The following is a 14,799-nucleotide window of genomic DNA, read 5'->3' on the forward strand; positions in this document are numbered from 1 at the left end:
AGAAATTATCATTCAGAATTTTTATGCTCGGCTTTCTCATGATGATCGATCCATGCTTGATACTTCTTGTACTAGTTCCTTTATGAAGAAGACTATTGAATTCCGGTGGGATCTTCTAGAAAGAATTAAATGAAAATCTGAAGATTGGGAACTCGATGAAGGTAAAGAGTCAGGTATTAAGCTTAATTATGATTGTGTAAAATCTTTTATGAATACCGATGCTTTCCAAAAGTTTAGCACTAAATATGGACTTGACTATGAGATAGTAACCTCCTTTTGTGAATCTTTTGCTACTCATGTTGATCTCCCTAAAGAGAAGTGGTTTAAATATAACCCACCTATTAAAGAAGAAATTAAAGAACTGATAGTAGCTAAAGATGAAAATATTATCTATAATGTTGATCCGGTTGTTCCTACTGCTTATATTGAAAACCCACCTTTCCTTGTTAGAACAAAGGAACTTGCTGAAGTTTCAACTGTGGTCAGTAAAAGTAGTATTAGAGTACCTAAACCAGCTGAACAAATCAAGGTAGAACCTAGTGTTGCTATGGTTAAAGATCTCTTGGTCGATAATATTGATGGGCATGTTATTTACTTCGTTGGTGAAGCTGCTAGAATTGCCAAACCCGATGGGAAAGATAAACATAAACCCGTTGTTGGCATGCCCGTTGTCTCAGTTAAAGTAGGAGATCCCTGTTAACATGGTTTATGTGACATAGGTGCTAGCGTGAGTGCTATTCCTTTTACCTTATATCAAGAAATTATGAATGACATAGCACCCGCTGAAATAGAAGACATAGATGTTACTATTAAACTTGATAACAGAGACACCATCACACCACTTGGGATTGTTAGAGATGTTGAAGTCTTGTGTGGGAAAATAAAATACCCTACTGATTTTCTTGTTCTTGGTTCCCCACAGGATGAATTTTGTCCCATTATCTTTGGTAGACCTTTCTTGAACACCGTTAATGCTAAAATCGATTGTGAGAAACAAACTGTCAGTGTTAGCTTTGGTGATGAGTCTCATGAGTTCAATTTTTCCAAGTTTAGTAGAAAACCTCGTAAAAAACAATTGTCTAGTAAGGATGAAATTATTGGTCTTGCTTCTATTGTTGTACCTCCCACTTATCATTTAGAACAATATTTACTAGACCATGAGAATGATATGCATATGCATGAAAGATGAAATAGATAAGATTTTCTTTGAACAACGTCCTCTGCTTAAACACAATTTGCCTATTGAAACTCTAGGAGGTCCACCTCCACCTAAAGGTGATCTTGTGTTTGAATTAAAACAATTGCCAGAATCTTTAAAATATGCTTATCTCGATGACAAAAAAATTATCCTGTTATTATTAGTGCTAACCTTTTAGAACATGAAGAAGAAAGATTATTGGAAGTTCTAAGGAAGCACCGAGCTGCTATTGGATATACTCTTGATGATCTTAAGGGCACCAGTCCCACTCTATGTTAGCACAAGATTAATATGGAACCTAATGCTAAACCCATTGTTGATCACCAACGTCCGTTAAATCCGAACATGAAAGAAGTGGTAAGAACGGAAATATTAAAACTTCTGGAAGCAGGTATAATCTATCCTATAGCTGATACTAGATGGGTAAGTCATGTTCATTGTGTCCCTAAGAAAGGAGGTATTACTATTATCCCTAATGATAAGAATGAACTTACCACAAAGAATTGTTACATGCTATAGAATGGTAATTGGTTTTATAAAATAAAACAAAGAAACTAGAAAAGATCATTACCCTCTGCGTTTTATTGATCAAATGCTAGAAATATTATCTAAGCACACACATTTTGCTTCCTTGATGGATATTCTGTTTTTTCACAAATATCTGTTTCTCAACCTGATCAAGAAAAGACCACTTTTACTTGTCCTTTTGGAACTTATGCTTATAGACGTATTCCTTTTGGTTTATGCAATGCACCTGATACCTTTCTAAGATGTATGATTGCTATATTCTCTTACTTCTGTGAAAAGATTGTTGAGGTTTTCATGGATGACTTTTCTGTCTATGGGAAGTCTTTTGATGATTGTTTAAGCAATCTTGATCGAGTTTTGCAGAGATGTGAGCAAACCAATCTTGTCTTGAATTGGGAGAAGTGCCACTTTATGGTTAACGAAGGTATTGCTTTGGGCCATAAAATTTCTGAAAGAGGTATCCAGGTGGACAAAGCTAAGGTTGATGCAATTGAGAAAATGCCATGTCCTAAAGATATCGAAGGTATTCGTAGTTTCCTTGGTCATGCTGGTTTCTATAGGAGATTTATCAGAGACTTTTCTAAAATTTCTAGGCCTCTTACAAATATTTTGCAAAAGGAAATTCCTTTTGTTTTTGATGATGATTGTTTAGAAGCTTTCCAAACACTCAAGAAAGCCTTAATTTCTGCACCTATTGTTCAACCACCTGATTGGAACTTGCCTTTTGAAATTATGTGTGATTCTAGTGATTATGTTGTTGGTGCTATTCTAGGACATAGAGTTGATAAAAAACTGAATGTTATTCACTATGCAAGTAAAACTCTATAGGTGCACAAAGAAATTATGCTACTACTAAAAAAGAATTTCTAGCAGTGTTGTTTGCTTGTGATAAATTTAGATCCTATATTGTAGATTCAAGAGTAATTGTTCACACTGATCATGCTGCAATAAAGCATCTTATGGAAAAGAAAGATGCCAAACCTAGGCTTATTTGATGGGTTCTCTTGCTACAAGAATTTGATTTGCATATCACTGATAGAAAAGGAGTGGAGAACCCCATAGCTGATAACCTGTCTAGGTTAGAGAATGTTCTTGATGACCCACTACCTATTGATGATAGTTTTCTTGATGAGAAATTAGCTACAATAAATGTTTCTAATAGTACACCTTGGTATGTTGACTGTGTTAATTATATTGTTGCCAAATACCTACCACCTAGCTTCACATACCAACAAAAGAAAAAGTTCTTCTATGATTTAAGACATTAATTTTGGGATGACCCACATCTTTATAAAGAAGGAGTAGATGGTATTATTAGATGTTGTGTACCTGAGCATGAACATGAACAAATCCTACGAAAATGTCACTCCGAAGCTTATGGAGGACATCATGCGAGAGACAGAACTGCTCACAAGGTATTGCAATCTGGGTTTTATTGGCCTACTCTCTTCAAGGATGCTCGTAAGTTCGTCTTATCGTGTGATGAATGTCAAAGAATAGGTAATATTGGTAAGCGTCAAGAAATGCCTATGAATTATTCACTTGCTGTTGATCCATTTGATGTTTGGGGATTTGATTACATGGGACCTTTTCCTTCCTCTAATGGGTATACTCATATTTTGGTCACTGTTGATTATGTTACTAAATGGGTAGAAGCTATTCCAACTAGTAGTGCTGATCACAGCACATCTATTAAAATGCTTAAAGAAGTTATTTTCCCAAGGTTTGGAGTCCCTAGATATTTAATGACTGATGGTGGTTCACATTTTACTCATGGTGCTTTCCGTAAAATGCTTGCCAAGTATGATGTTAATTAACCATAGAATTGCATCACCCTATCATCTCAGTCTAGTGGTCAAGTTGAACTTAGCAATAAAGAAATAAAATTAATTTTACAAAATACTGTCAATAGGTCCCGGAAGAATTGGTCTAAGAAATTAGATGATGCACTTTGTGCTTATAGAACAGTATATACAAATCCTATGGGTATCTCTCCTTAAAAAATGGTTTATGGAAAAGCTTGTCAATTGCCTCTTGAGTTAGAACATAAAGCTTATTGGGAAATTAAAGAACTCAACTATGATTTAAAACATGCTGGTGAGAAGAGGTTATTTGATATCAGCTCATTAGATGAATGGAGAACCCAAGCTTATGAAAATGCCAAGTTATTTAAAGAAAAAGTTAAAAGATGGCATGATAAAAGAATCCAAAAGCGTGAGTTCAAGGTTGGAGAATATGTTATTTTGTACAACTCTTGTTTCAGATTCTTTACAGGAAAAGTCCTCTCCAAATGGGAAGGACCCTATGTTATCGAGGAGGTTTATCGATCTGGAGCTATCAAAATAAATAATGCCGAAGGTACTAACCCGAAGGTTGTTAATGGGCAACGAACAAAACATTATATCTCAGGTACACCCATTAATGTTGAAAGTAATATTATCCAAACTATGACACTGGAAGAACATATAAAAGAAACCTTCTGGAACACTCCAGAATCATGAAGAAAAGGAGGTACGTGATACAGTAAGTAAACGGAGTTCAAAAAATCCGCAAAAATATTTTCTGTCCATTTTGGAATATAACAAAAAATAGGAAAATAAGAAACTACCAGGAAGGTGACCCTAGTGGACACAAGACACCAGGGCACGCCTGGCATGCCAGGCGCACCCAGGTGGGTTGTGCCCACCTCGGGTACCTTCTGGACACCATTTTATCTTCCATTTGCTTGTTTCCCAAGATAAAAAAATCTTTATATACCCCCCGAGCCCATTGACCACCGTATCGCAGAGAAATCTCTTGTTTTCGTTTCCTTGCTGTTTTTTGACATATCTAATCCACCATGGCCGCTTCAAGCTCCTCCAAGGACAAGTTCTTCGAGAATGTCATCAACCCATATTTGCGGGAGGTGATGCAGCACCCTCAAGCTATCTAGATGCGTGAGGGGGTGCTCCACATCCGCGATGTGCAAGGCCCCAAGGGGACTGGATCCATGGAGGCTAGGCTTGAAGCTATGGAGTAGGAAGTCTTCTGGTGCAAGGGTATGGTGGAACATGGACTCAATGCCAATCTACTCATGATCGCGGACTACACCCGTGATCTCAAGGTGGATGGCAAGTCCATGAAGGACATCATTTTCTCCTTCAATGAGCAAATCAATTTCCTCTAGAACCTGATCTACGACATTCAGAACCAAGTCTTTGAATATGTGGCAAGGTTTAAAGGTATGAGTTTGGCTGCCAGTTGCAGGACCTGAGAGACTCAATCCTCCTCTTATGATGGTGAGCCTCTTCCATGGAAACCCGAGGACAAGATCGCTACCACTTCATCCTCACCACCACCTTCTTCATCACCAAAAGAAAATTGAGTATCGGTGTCGGTGCAACAAACCCTGGGTCTGTTGCCCAGACTGTGCACAGGCACAAGATCAAGATTGAAACACCAACCCAAGATAGGGATTGAAGGACCAAGGGATTTGAAGAACCAACTCGCAGCCCGGAGAGACCAAGATTGAGCCAGAAGAGCAAAATACCGGCAAGAGAAGGGCCTCCCTTGCCAGGCAGGAGAGCCCGGCAAGGGGAATGCCACCACAGGAAGCAGGCAACCGAGGCACCCCGGCAAGGACTGCCGGGGATCGCGGGGGCAGAACCACCCCACCAACCACTCAAGCATGACCCACGTCGTCAATCAATGTGGTGTCAAGCCGCGAGATGACCAAGTGGTAGCCATTCGCCACATGGCAGCCATTTCCTACAGAAGAAGCCTACAGATGACACCCGTCCTACGACGTGTCAAGGGAACAGGCACGGAGCTGGCAAGATAGCCCGGCAAGCCCTACCAGGCAACCCGTGATGTGACACTAAGCGATGCATTTAATGCACCCTGTCAGCCCGTAGAGTTAAGTATGATAGCACTGTTTTCTATCATATCAGTGGATAATGACTACTTTGACATTGTGGTGGCCCCTTAATCTATAAAAGGAGGCCCATGGCACTCGTAGGAAGGGTTGGAAAGTTGATGAACCCAAGCCACCATACGCGCGTAGTCATTGCGGCCCCGAGGCCAACCCAGTCGGGCAAGTGTACTATGCACCACCACGTTCATTCCACCATCAATCCACCAAAGCAGGAGTAGGGTCTTACGCCTCACAGCGGCCTGAACCTGGGTAAATTGCTTGTGTGCTCTCTGCCGTACTGCCGCATGCTGGTCTGCTCTTTGTGCAACGTGCCCTCCCCCTGCCGAACTAGCAAGGGGCCAGTCGGTCCCATAGGTGGCCGCGGATATCCCGCGACATCTTCGACGCGCCGGGTAGGGGGAGCGCTTGCGTGAACCTGAAAGTGCACGCAGCGCGTCATCTTCATCGCCATCTTCATCCTCAACAGCGCCATCGACCATGGTGCCCAAGAAGAAGTCTGGCACCTCGACCCATCCATCCACCTCAAAAGCTCCACCGCCCGCGGCCTCTAACGCCATGGGGGACACGGGGGCGCATGAGGACGTGGATGCTGTCAGGGATGTTGTTGGAGCAGGTGGCGCCATTACCACCTCCCCCGCGGACGACACGGGGGCCGGAGCTACTAGAGGACAACAACATCAGCAGCGTCTCTACGGTCAAGCTCCACAAGGTGCGGGCGAGGGGGTCACTCTGTCCGTGCCCCCTCCTCTCGCCGACGAGCACAACTGCAACAATGGCGCTCGATTCGGGGCGAGCCATCGCCCTCCGGTCACCCCCGCCACGGAAGCAGCTGCGGTGCATGCGCCTCCTCCTGGACGAGCCAATCAGGCCACTACGCTCAACGGAGCCGCTGATCTTCGAGCACCACTGCTGTGTGACCTCACTGCCCCAGTGGTCGTCCCACAGCAGTGTGGGCGCGCCGCCGCTGCCGCCGCTCGCACCATCCAGAGCCAGATGACGGTGCAGTCGACGTCATCGATGTCCATGCCAAGCACAACCAGGGAGGCCATGGCGCGAGCTCAGCTACTACTGAGGTTCCCGCAAGCAGCCGAGCAGATGGATGAGTGGCGTGCCACCATCCAAAGCATGCTCGGTTTTGCCGAAGCTGGGGGCTCACGACGAGCTTGCCCACCGCAACCTCCCCAAGCGATAGCCACCGCCCGCACTGCTGGCCATACGGAGGGGGCCGTCCCCACGGTTCAGTCCCCACCACGGCAGCCGGCGAGGGCACAGCAGAATCAGGACCCCGACGACATCTCGATGGACTCTTCTGACCCTCGAGCGCGTCCGGGCCAACGTCGAACCCCGGAAGACAGGCGGCGGGGATACACGCACGTCATCGTCGAATGACGCCGCAACGACCCCCGCCAGACCGACGTGTGCGACGGCCTCGATGTCGACGAGCCTGCGCTCAGTGTTGGCGGGTGCCTACCTTTCGAGGTCGGCTGCCCTGCCTTTACACGAGAGCTGCGGCAAGTCTATTGGCCGTCCGTTCGCACGTTCAAGCTAGAGATACCTGAGAAGTATGATGGGAGGCTGAACCCGGCAGAGTTCCTGAGCATCTACACCATCGCTGTTCAGGCTGCCGGGGGAAGAGATGAGAATGTGTTCACCAACTACTTCCCTTTGGCCCTCAAGTCCAATGTGAGATCTTGGCTGACGCACATGCCGCAGAACTCCATTTCGTCATGGGAGGACATGTGCCACGAGTTCATCGGTGCCTTCACCGGTAGCCACCAAGAGCCTGACAGGCCCAACGACCTACAGCTTCTCCAGTAGAAGGAAGGAGAAACCCTCCGTATGTACTTGCAGAGATTCAGTAAAGTTCATAGAAATATTCCAAATATCCATACGGCAGCCATTATAGCAGCTCTCCAGTCCAATGTGCGCAACCACCGCATTCGTTCCAAAATCAACGTGCGGTTGCCCAAGACTGTGAAAGAACTATATACGCTGGTGGATAAATGTGCTCGGATGGAAGAAGGAAGGAAGTTGCCCGGAGAAGAAGATTGCATTAATGTTGATTAAGAAGATGAGGATGAATCAACTAGTCAAAAGAAGGGCAAGAAGCGTAATAAGAAGTTGAGGGATAAGGTAGTAATCACTGTGGAAGGATAGGGCATGCCTAGTACCGGCAAGAAGGCCAAGGTTGAGGCCCCCCCGGCAAGTAAGCTGCCGTGTGCACTGCCTGCCGGGAAGCTGCTGCCGCCGAAAACGTTGGGAAAGGCGATGGGCCGTACTGCAAGATCCACCAGACCAAAGGCCACAAACTTTAGGAGTGTTATCAGGTTGAGCAGCTCGTCAAGAAGCAGAGGGCAGAGTATGATAAGCGTGATAAGGAGAAAGGTTAGAATGCTGTTGGCGGTAAGGGACGGTGTGGTGAAGCAAATCGCCCCGGTAGACCCTTTTGGAACCAAGGAAAGCCCGACAGGGGCCAAGAGAAGGAAACCTGTGATGATGCCAGTGATGGAGGGGATGAAGAGGAAACTAGTGAGCAGGAATTTTAGAAGGCCACTGACGCCCTATGCATTGATGGGGATGCATCTTTACATGCCTCTCATCGTCAACTCAAGCTATGGGCACGAGAGGTCAATGCAGTGGAACCAGCGCCAGAGGCTTGGAAACCGCTCAAATGGTCCCGCATACCCATCATATTTGATGAAGAGGATCACCCTAATCGCACCACTGCGGTCGGGTGTTTGCCGTTGTTGGCGTCCCCAACAATTCGCAACCTCAAGGTCACAAAGATGCTAGTGGACGGAAGGGCCGGGTTGAATCTGATTGCCCCAGCAGTTATCAGCAAGCTTCAGATAGGATAAGAAGAGCTAGAGATCACTGGCACATTTCGAGGAGTTAATCCCGGCAGGAGTCATCCTAAGGGGAATATTACTTTGCCGGTGACATTTGGGGGAGAACTGAACTATTGGACTGAGAAGATTGTGTTTGATGTGGTTGATCTCCCGCTGCCGTACAATGGGATTCTTGGATGACCAGCCCTGGCCAAGTTCATGGCAGCATCCCACTATGCTTACAACACTATGAAAATACCTGGGCCACTGGGAGTCCTCACTATCCCATCTGATGAGAAGAACGCAATTATCTGTGTGGACAAGATGTATCGGGATGCAGTTGCAGTGGAAGCCGCAGCAATGACAGTTCCCGCCAAGGAAAGCAAAGGAAAGAAGGGGATTGTAGGACCTCCCGCAAGGAGTCCGGGAAGCGTGCCCCCTTCGAGTGCACCGACACCCGTTGACGACGTGCCGGAGTGTTCCAACAGCAAGAGATCCAAGGTTACTGCACCCCAAGTGAAGAAGGTCCCGACAGGGCTGGCTGGCATTGATGGTACTTTCACTATCAGCGCCACCCTCGATGACAAATAGGAAAGCATGCTCGTTGCCTTCCTGCGGGCGAATATCGATGTGTTTGCTTGGCAACCATCTCATATCCCCGGTGTTCCCAGGGAGGTAATTGAGCACCACCTTGTTGTCTGCCCACATGCCCGACCCGTCAAGCAGAAAGTACGGAAGCAGGCCTTGGAGAGGCAGCAATTCATTGCCAAAGAGATCAAGAAATTGGAGGTGCCGCTAGTCCTCGTTGCCGAGCCTCAGGCTCCAACTTGGGCAAGGCACATTTTCCACTTCCTCCAAACTGGAGAACTCCCTGGCAACCAAGATGAAGCTGAAAGAGTAGCCCGGAGGGTCAGTATGTATCAGTTTGTCGATGACACTCTATACAGAAGGGGGCCAACAGTGTGAAATTGAAGTGTGTTTGCCGGGAGGATGGAAAGGAACTGTTGGCTGAGATTCACAGAGGAATGTGCAGCTCCCACATTGGATCAAGAGCATTAGTTGGGAAAGCATTCCGGCAAGGATTCTATTGGCCCACAGCCCTTCAAGATGCGGTTCAGTTAGTCACGGAATGTGAAGCCTGTCAGTTCCATTCCAAGAAAATACACATGCCTACCCAAGCTCTTCACACAATCCCTCTATCATGGCCATTTTCGGTCTGGGGGCTCGATATCCTTGGCCCCTTCCCCCGAGAAATCGGGGGCTTTGAATTCTTGTTCGTTGCCATTAACAAGTTTACAAAGTGGCCGGAAGTGACTACCGTGAGAAAGGTGACTCCTCAGTCAACTATCAAGTTCTTGAATGGATTTGTGTGTCGTTTCGGAGTTCCGGCAAGGATCATCACTGACAACGGCACCCAGTTCACGAGCCACGCCTTCATGCAATACGTTCATACCCTCGGATGCAAAATCTCATTCACTTCTGTGGCACACCCCCGGAGCAATGGACAAGCTGAGAGGGCGAACGTTGAAGTGCTCCGTGGACTCAAGACACAAACTTTTGATACGCTGCAGAAGCAAGGCAGGCGGTGGATCAAGGAGCTGCCGGTAGTTCTCTAGTCCCTTAGAACGACACCTAACCGAGCTACCGGGCAGACTCCCTTCTCCCTGGTCTACGGGGCGGAAGCAGTTATCCCCACGGAACTCATTTATGGGTCCCCTCGAGTGCTTGCCTACGATGAAGTAGCACAAGATCAGCATTGGCTTGACGAAGCTGTGCTACTCGAGGAGAACCGTCTCTGGGCTGCTACGCGTGTTGCACGCTACCAGCAAGCCCTGCATCGCAATCATAGCCACATGGTTCATGCCCAGTGTTTTGAGGAAGGTGACCTTGTCCTTAGGCGTGTTCAGTCTGCCAAGGGTACAAACAAGCTGTCACAGAAGTGGGAAGGCCCTTATCGGGTGGTACGAGTCACCAGACCTGACGCGGTCCGTCTGGAGACCAGGGATGGCACGCAATTCCAAAACTCATGGATTATTGAGCATCTCCGTAAGTACTACCCATAAGGTGCGAGGCTGCCAGGCCTTCCCACTTGTACTGCCCGGCAGCCACCCTTTTGTACAGGCCTTGCCTCAGTTGCATGTAACCCCTTGTACAAAGCCGGGACGATGAGCCCGTGCAAGATAAAATATAGAAGTGTTGTGGGGGGGGCCGATCGAGATCGCATGCATGCACAAGCACACCTGAATCACCGCATAAGCATTTCATGAGCATTTGCATTTGCATATAGATAGGATTGCATCCTGCATTCATTCTCATCTACATGGAGTTGCAGGTTCTTGCCATGAACTTGACTTCGACAAGGGGCAAGAAGATTGCACGGCACAGTGATCCCCGGCAAGCCAAACAGATAAGTTTACCTCTTGTCCATTAGTATTCTGTAAGCTATAACTTGTGCATAGAGAAACCTCACCACTCTCTTGAAACCAGGGTGCTCCCATCCTTGGCTCGAATGCTACTTCGGCCTGGATGGTCGCAGTGGACCTTGATAAAAAGGGAGTGGGCGGGGGCCTGGCACCTCAGTCTGTTCCCTGGCAGACAAAAAGGGTGCCGGCAGGATATCCTTTCGGGGAAAACTCGTTTAATTACAGTAAAGAGGCACTCCACCTCTGCATGGACATATACATGCACGGGTTCCGGGCAAGGTTTATCTCTTTCATTGACATGCAGATACAAGTACAAGCATTACAGAACACGAAGATGGAATCGAGAGACTACATTATTTGAATTAAAATTTGGCGATTTCCTACAAGTTTAAGATTGAAAAAATATAAGTGCCCCGTGATCCCCTCTTTTCGTTTTCCCTCCTTCAGGCACTGCGGCGGAAGGAGGAAAATATGAGAAAATAAGCACCCAAGCAGCAGCCCGCCCTGGTCCTGTCAGGGTCCATCAGGCACGGCTTGACAAGACCAGGAGTGGCAAGGCTGCGAAGGAGGAGTGCGAGAGACAGGGCGGCGCCTTCTGGTCACCAGCTCCAGAGCCAGCAAGAAGCCCCGGCTTGAGCGCCGGTGGAGTCATCCACCAAAGCTCAGTCGGAAGACTGCTGGAGGTGGGGAGAAGGCACCAAGAGAACATCCCTCCCTGGCTATCACCCGAAGAGGCTGGTGATGACGGTACCGGGGAGGGAGGGGAAGAGCGGGAAGATGAGGCGGCAGGATGACAGTCGGAGGCGAAGGCATCCACGCCATCGTACTCCGACCTGACCCCCTGCCACCCGCCTTCTCCGTCTTCCCTCACTTTCTCCTTACCACCGCTGCTCCCGGGAAGCGCCAAGGCTCCGGTCCGACACCTCCAGCGGAGAAACAGCAGGCAGCTGGAATGGCTAGGGGGCTCGAAGCGTGCCGCGTCCCACCTTGACGGGCAGGAAGACGCGCCTCCCGTTGACATCAGCCCCAAGGCCTCCGGGAGATATGGAGCTGGGATTGCCAATGATCTCCAGCCCGTCCTCCTGGACGAGCTTCGACGATACCAAAAGACTCACCATGCCAAGGACCAGGCTCACTCCCCAAGCATCAGCACTGGCATGAGGCAACAAATGCCCCGAACCAGAGCCCGGGGGCTGGCCCCAGGATTCCTTCTTCAACATGACCAGCAATGATCAAGGGAAGAAGAAGGAGAAAGCAAAGATGGATGGGTCTGCCCTCCTCCACCCCTCCCTTTTATAGGCCGAGCGGGAAGGGCAACTGCTCCACCCATGGGTGATCACCGCCCTCCTCCGCCAATTCAAGGCGGGCGACCCCTTTCCAAGGTACTCTCCCGCACCACGCGCCCCCGTTACCTACCCCGTGCGATGCATGCTGCATACGTGGCTAAGGATAAGAGCGCGTTATGGGAAGAGTAAATTGGCAGTTTCTACCTCGTGCGTTAAAGTCATTCACGAGCCATCACTGGAGCGACCCCACCATTATTGGTGTTACACCACGCACGGGGAAACCGGAAACTGGCCCACAATCAAGGATGATGAAGCAGCAACGGAAAACTCAAGGGTCCAACCCCTTCAGCAACCTTGCATGTGCACTTATTAGGCCCTACCCCGAGGACGCTCGCGTTCGGGGCAGGCCCGGGGGCTTCTGTCGGTGCAACAAACCCTAGGTCTGTTGCCCAGAATGTGAACAAGCACAAGATCCAGATTAAAACACCAACCCAAAACAGGGATTGAAGGACCAAGGGATTTGAAGAACCAACTCGCAGCCCAGAGAGACCAAGATTGAGCCAAGAGCAAAATACCAGCAAGAGAAGGGCCTCCCTTGCCGGGCAGGCGAGCCCGACAAGGGGCAAGGCCACCACAGGAAGCAGGCAACCGAGGCACGGCAAGGTCTGCCGGGGTTTGCGGGAGCAGAACCACCCCACCAACCACTCAAGCACGACCCACGTCGTCAATCACTGCGGTGTCAAGCCGCGAGATGACTAAGTGGCAGCCATTCGCCACACGGCAGCCATTTCCTACAAAAGAAGCCTATAGATGACACACGTCCTGCAACGTGTCAAGGGAACAGGCGCGGAGCTGGCAAGATAGCCCGACAAGCCTTGCCGGGTGACCAGTGATGTGACACTAAGCGGTGCATTCAATGCATCCTGTCAGCCCACAGAGTTAGGTATGATAGCACTGTTTGCTATCATATAAGTGGATAATGACTACTTTTCCATTGTGGTGGCCCCTTAATATATAAAAGGAGGCCCATGGCACTCATAGAAAGGGTTGGAAAGTTGATGAACCCAAGCCACCATACGCGCATAGTCGCTGCGGCCCCAAGGCAAACCCTAGCGGGCAAGTGTACTACGCACCACCACGTTCATTCCACCATCAATCCACCATAGCAGGAGTAGGGTCTTACGCCTCGCGGCTGCCCGAACCTGGATAAATTGCTTGTGTGCTCCCTGTCGCGCTGTTGTACGCTGGTCTGCTCTTTGTCCAACGCGCCCTCCCCCTGCCGAACTAGTAAGGGGCCACCCGGTCCCATAGGTGGCCGCAGATATCCCGCGACAATCGGGTATGGGCACTCCCCTTGGCTTGCTCCAAGCTTGGGAGAGGTGCCTCGGTATCGTATCACCTCCACTATCTTTTGGCTTTATTTACCTTAGTTTGATCCATAGTTATCTTTTGCTTTAGATGAATAAAAGTTTAGTTCGATCTTTTCTTTTCGGGAGTTTGCTTAGTGATCTATCTTTGTAATCGTGTGCGAGATATATAATAAAGTTTAGTTGAAGTTTTGTTTTCTTTACTTTTATGTTCAATAAAAAAAGAAAGGAAATAAATGAAAAAGATCATATGCTAATCTTATGGTAAGTAATGACACCACATAAGGAAAAGTATAAGTGGAAAATTTTATTAGAGATTGACAAACATAGCATTGGTCAATGATGCAATTCATGAAAGAATTAATAAGGGAAGATAAGATTCACATGCAAAGACACTATCTTGGAAATCTTTTGTGATTGTGAGCCCCCATCAAAATATTATATGCCAAAATTGTTGACGTTGGACAAGGAAGACAACGCAATGATTTATGTTTGTTCATATTCACATAGAAGTTATATTGTCATAGATCCTTCGACATGTGGTGCTTGCCCCCTTTTGTGCTAGCCAAAAATTCCGCACCAAGTAGAGATACTACTTGTGCATCCAAAAACCCTTAAACGCAAATATTATTTTCAAGAGTCCACCATACCCACCTAAGGATTGAGTAAGATCCTTCAAGTAAGTTGTCATCGGTGCAATAAGGCGATAAAAATTGCTTCTAAAAGTGTTATATATTTAGTGTAAGAGAAAATCGAGCGTTGTAAGAACTTGTGATGGCAAAGAATAAAAGCGACAGACTGCATAATAAAGATTGCTATAATAAGGGGCGATATAATGTGACGTTCTTTTGCACCAAGGGATTGAGCATACAAACAAAAAGCGCATGGCAACCTCTGCTTCCCTCTGTGAAGGGCCTATCTTTTACTTTTACTAGTGGACCTGTTGCGCCAAATGGCGCAGAGGCACGCTAAATCCATGTGCACGATGAAACAAATATCCATGGTTTAATCCCCTTTAATAGAAAACATGACGGATTTTTATCTAAAATGAGATGAATATACACACTTTAATTTGATAGCATAAAATACTTGATACCATGTTCTCAAAGACCCATTTGAAATCATGTTTGCATTGAAAACATTTCAATTTTTCAGTGTCTTTGTGTTTGAGCAAAAAAATTACATAGGCTTTTGTTTAAAAAATATGTACCTTTAAAATCATGAGTGCTTTCAAAAAAAATCATTAGTTAAGAGCT

This window comes from Triticum urartu, chromosome 1A (genome assembly GCF_056163025.1).
Source record: "Triticum urartu cultivar PI428250 chromosome 1A, HENAU_Tu73, whole genome shotgun sequence".
NCBI lineage: Eukaryota > Viridiplantae > Streptophyta > Magnoliopsida > Poales > Poaceae > Triticum > Triticum urartu.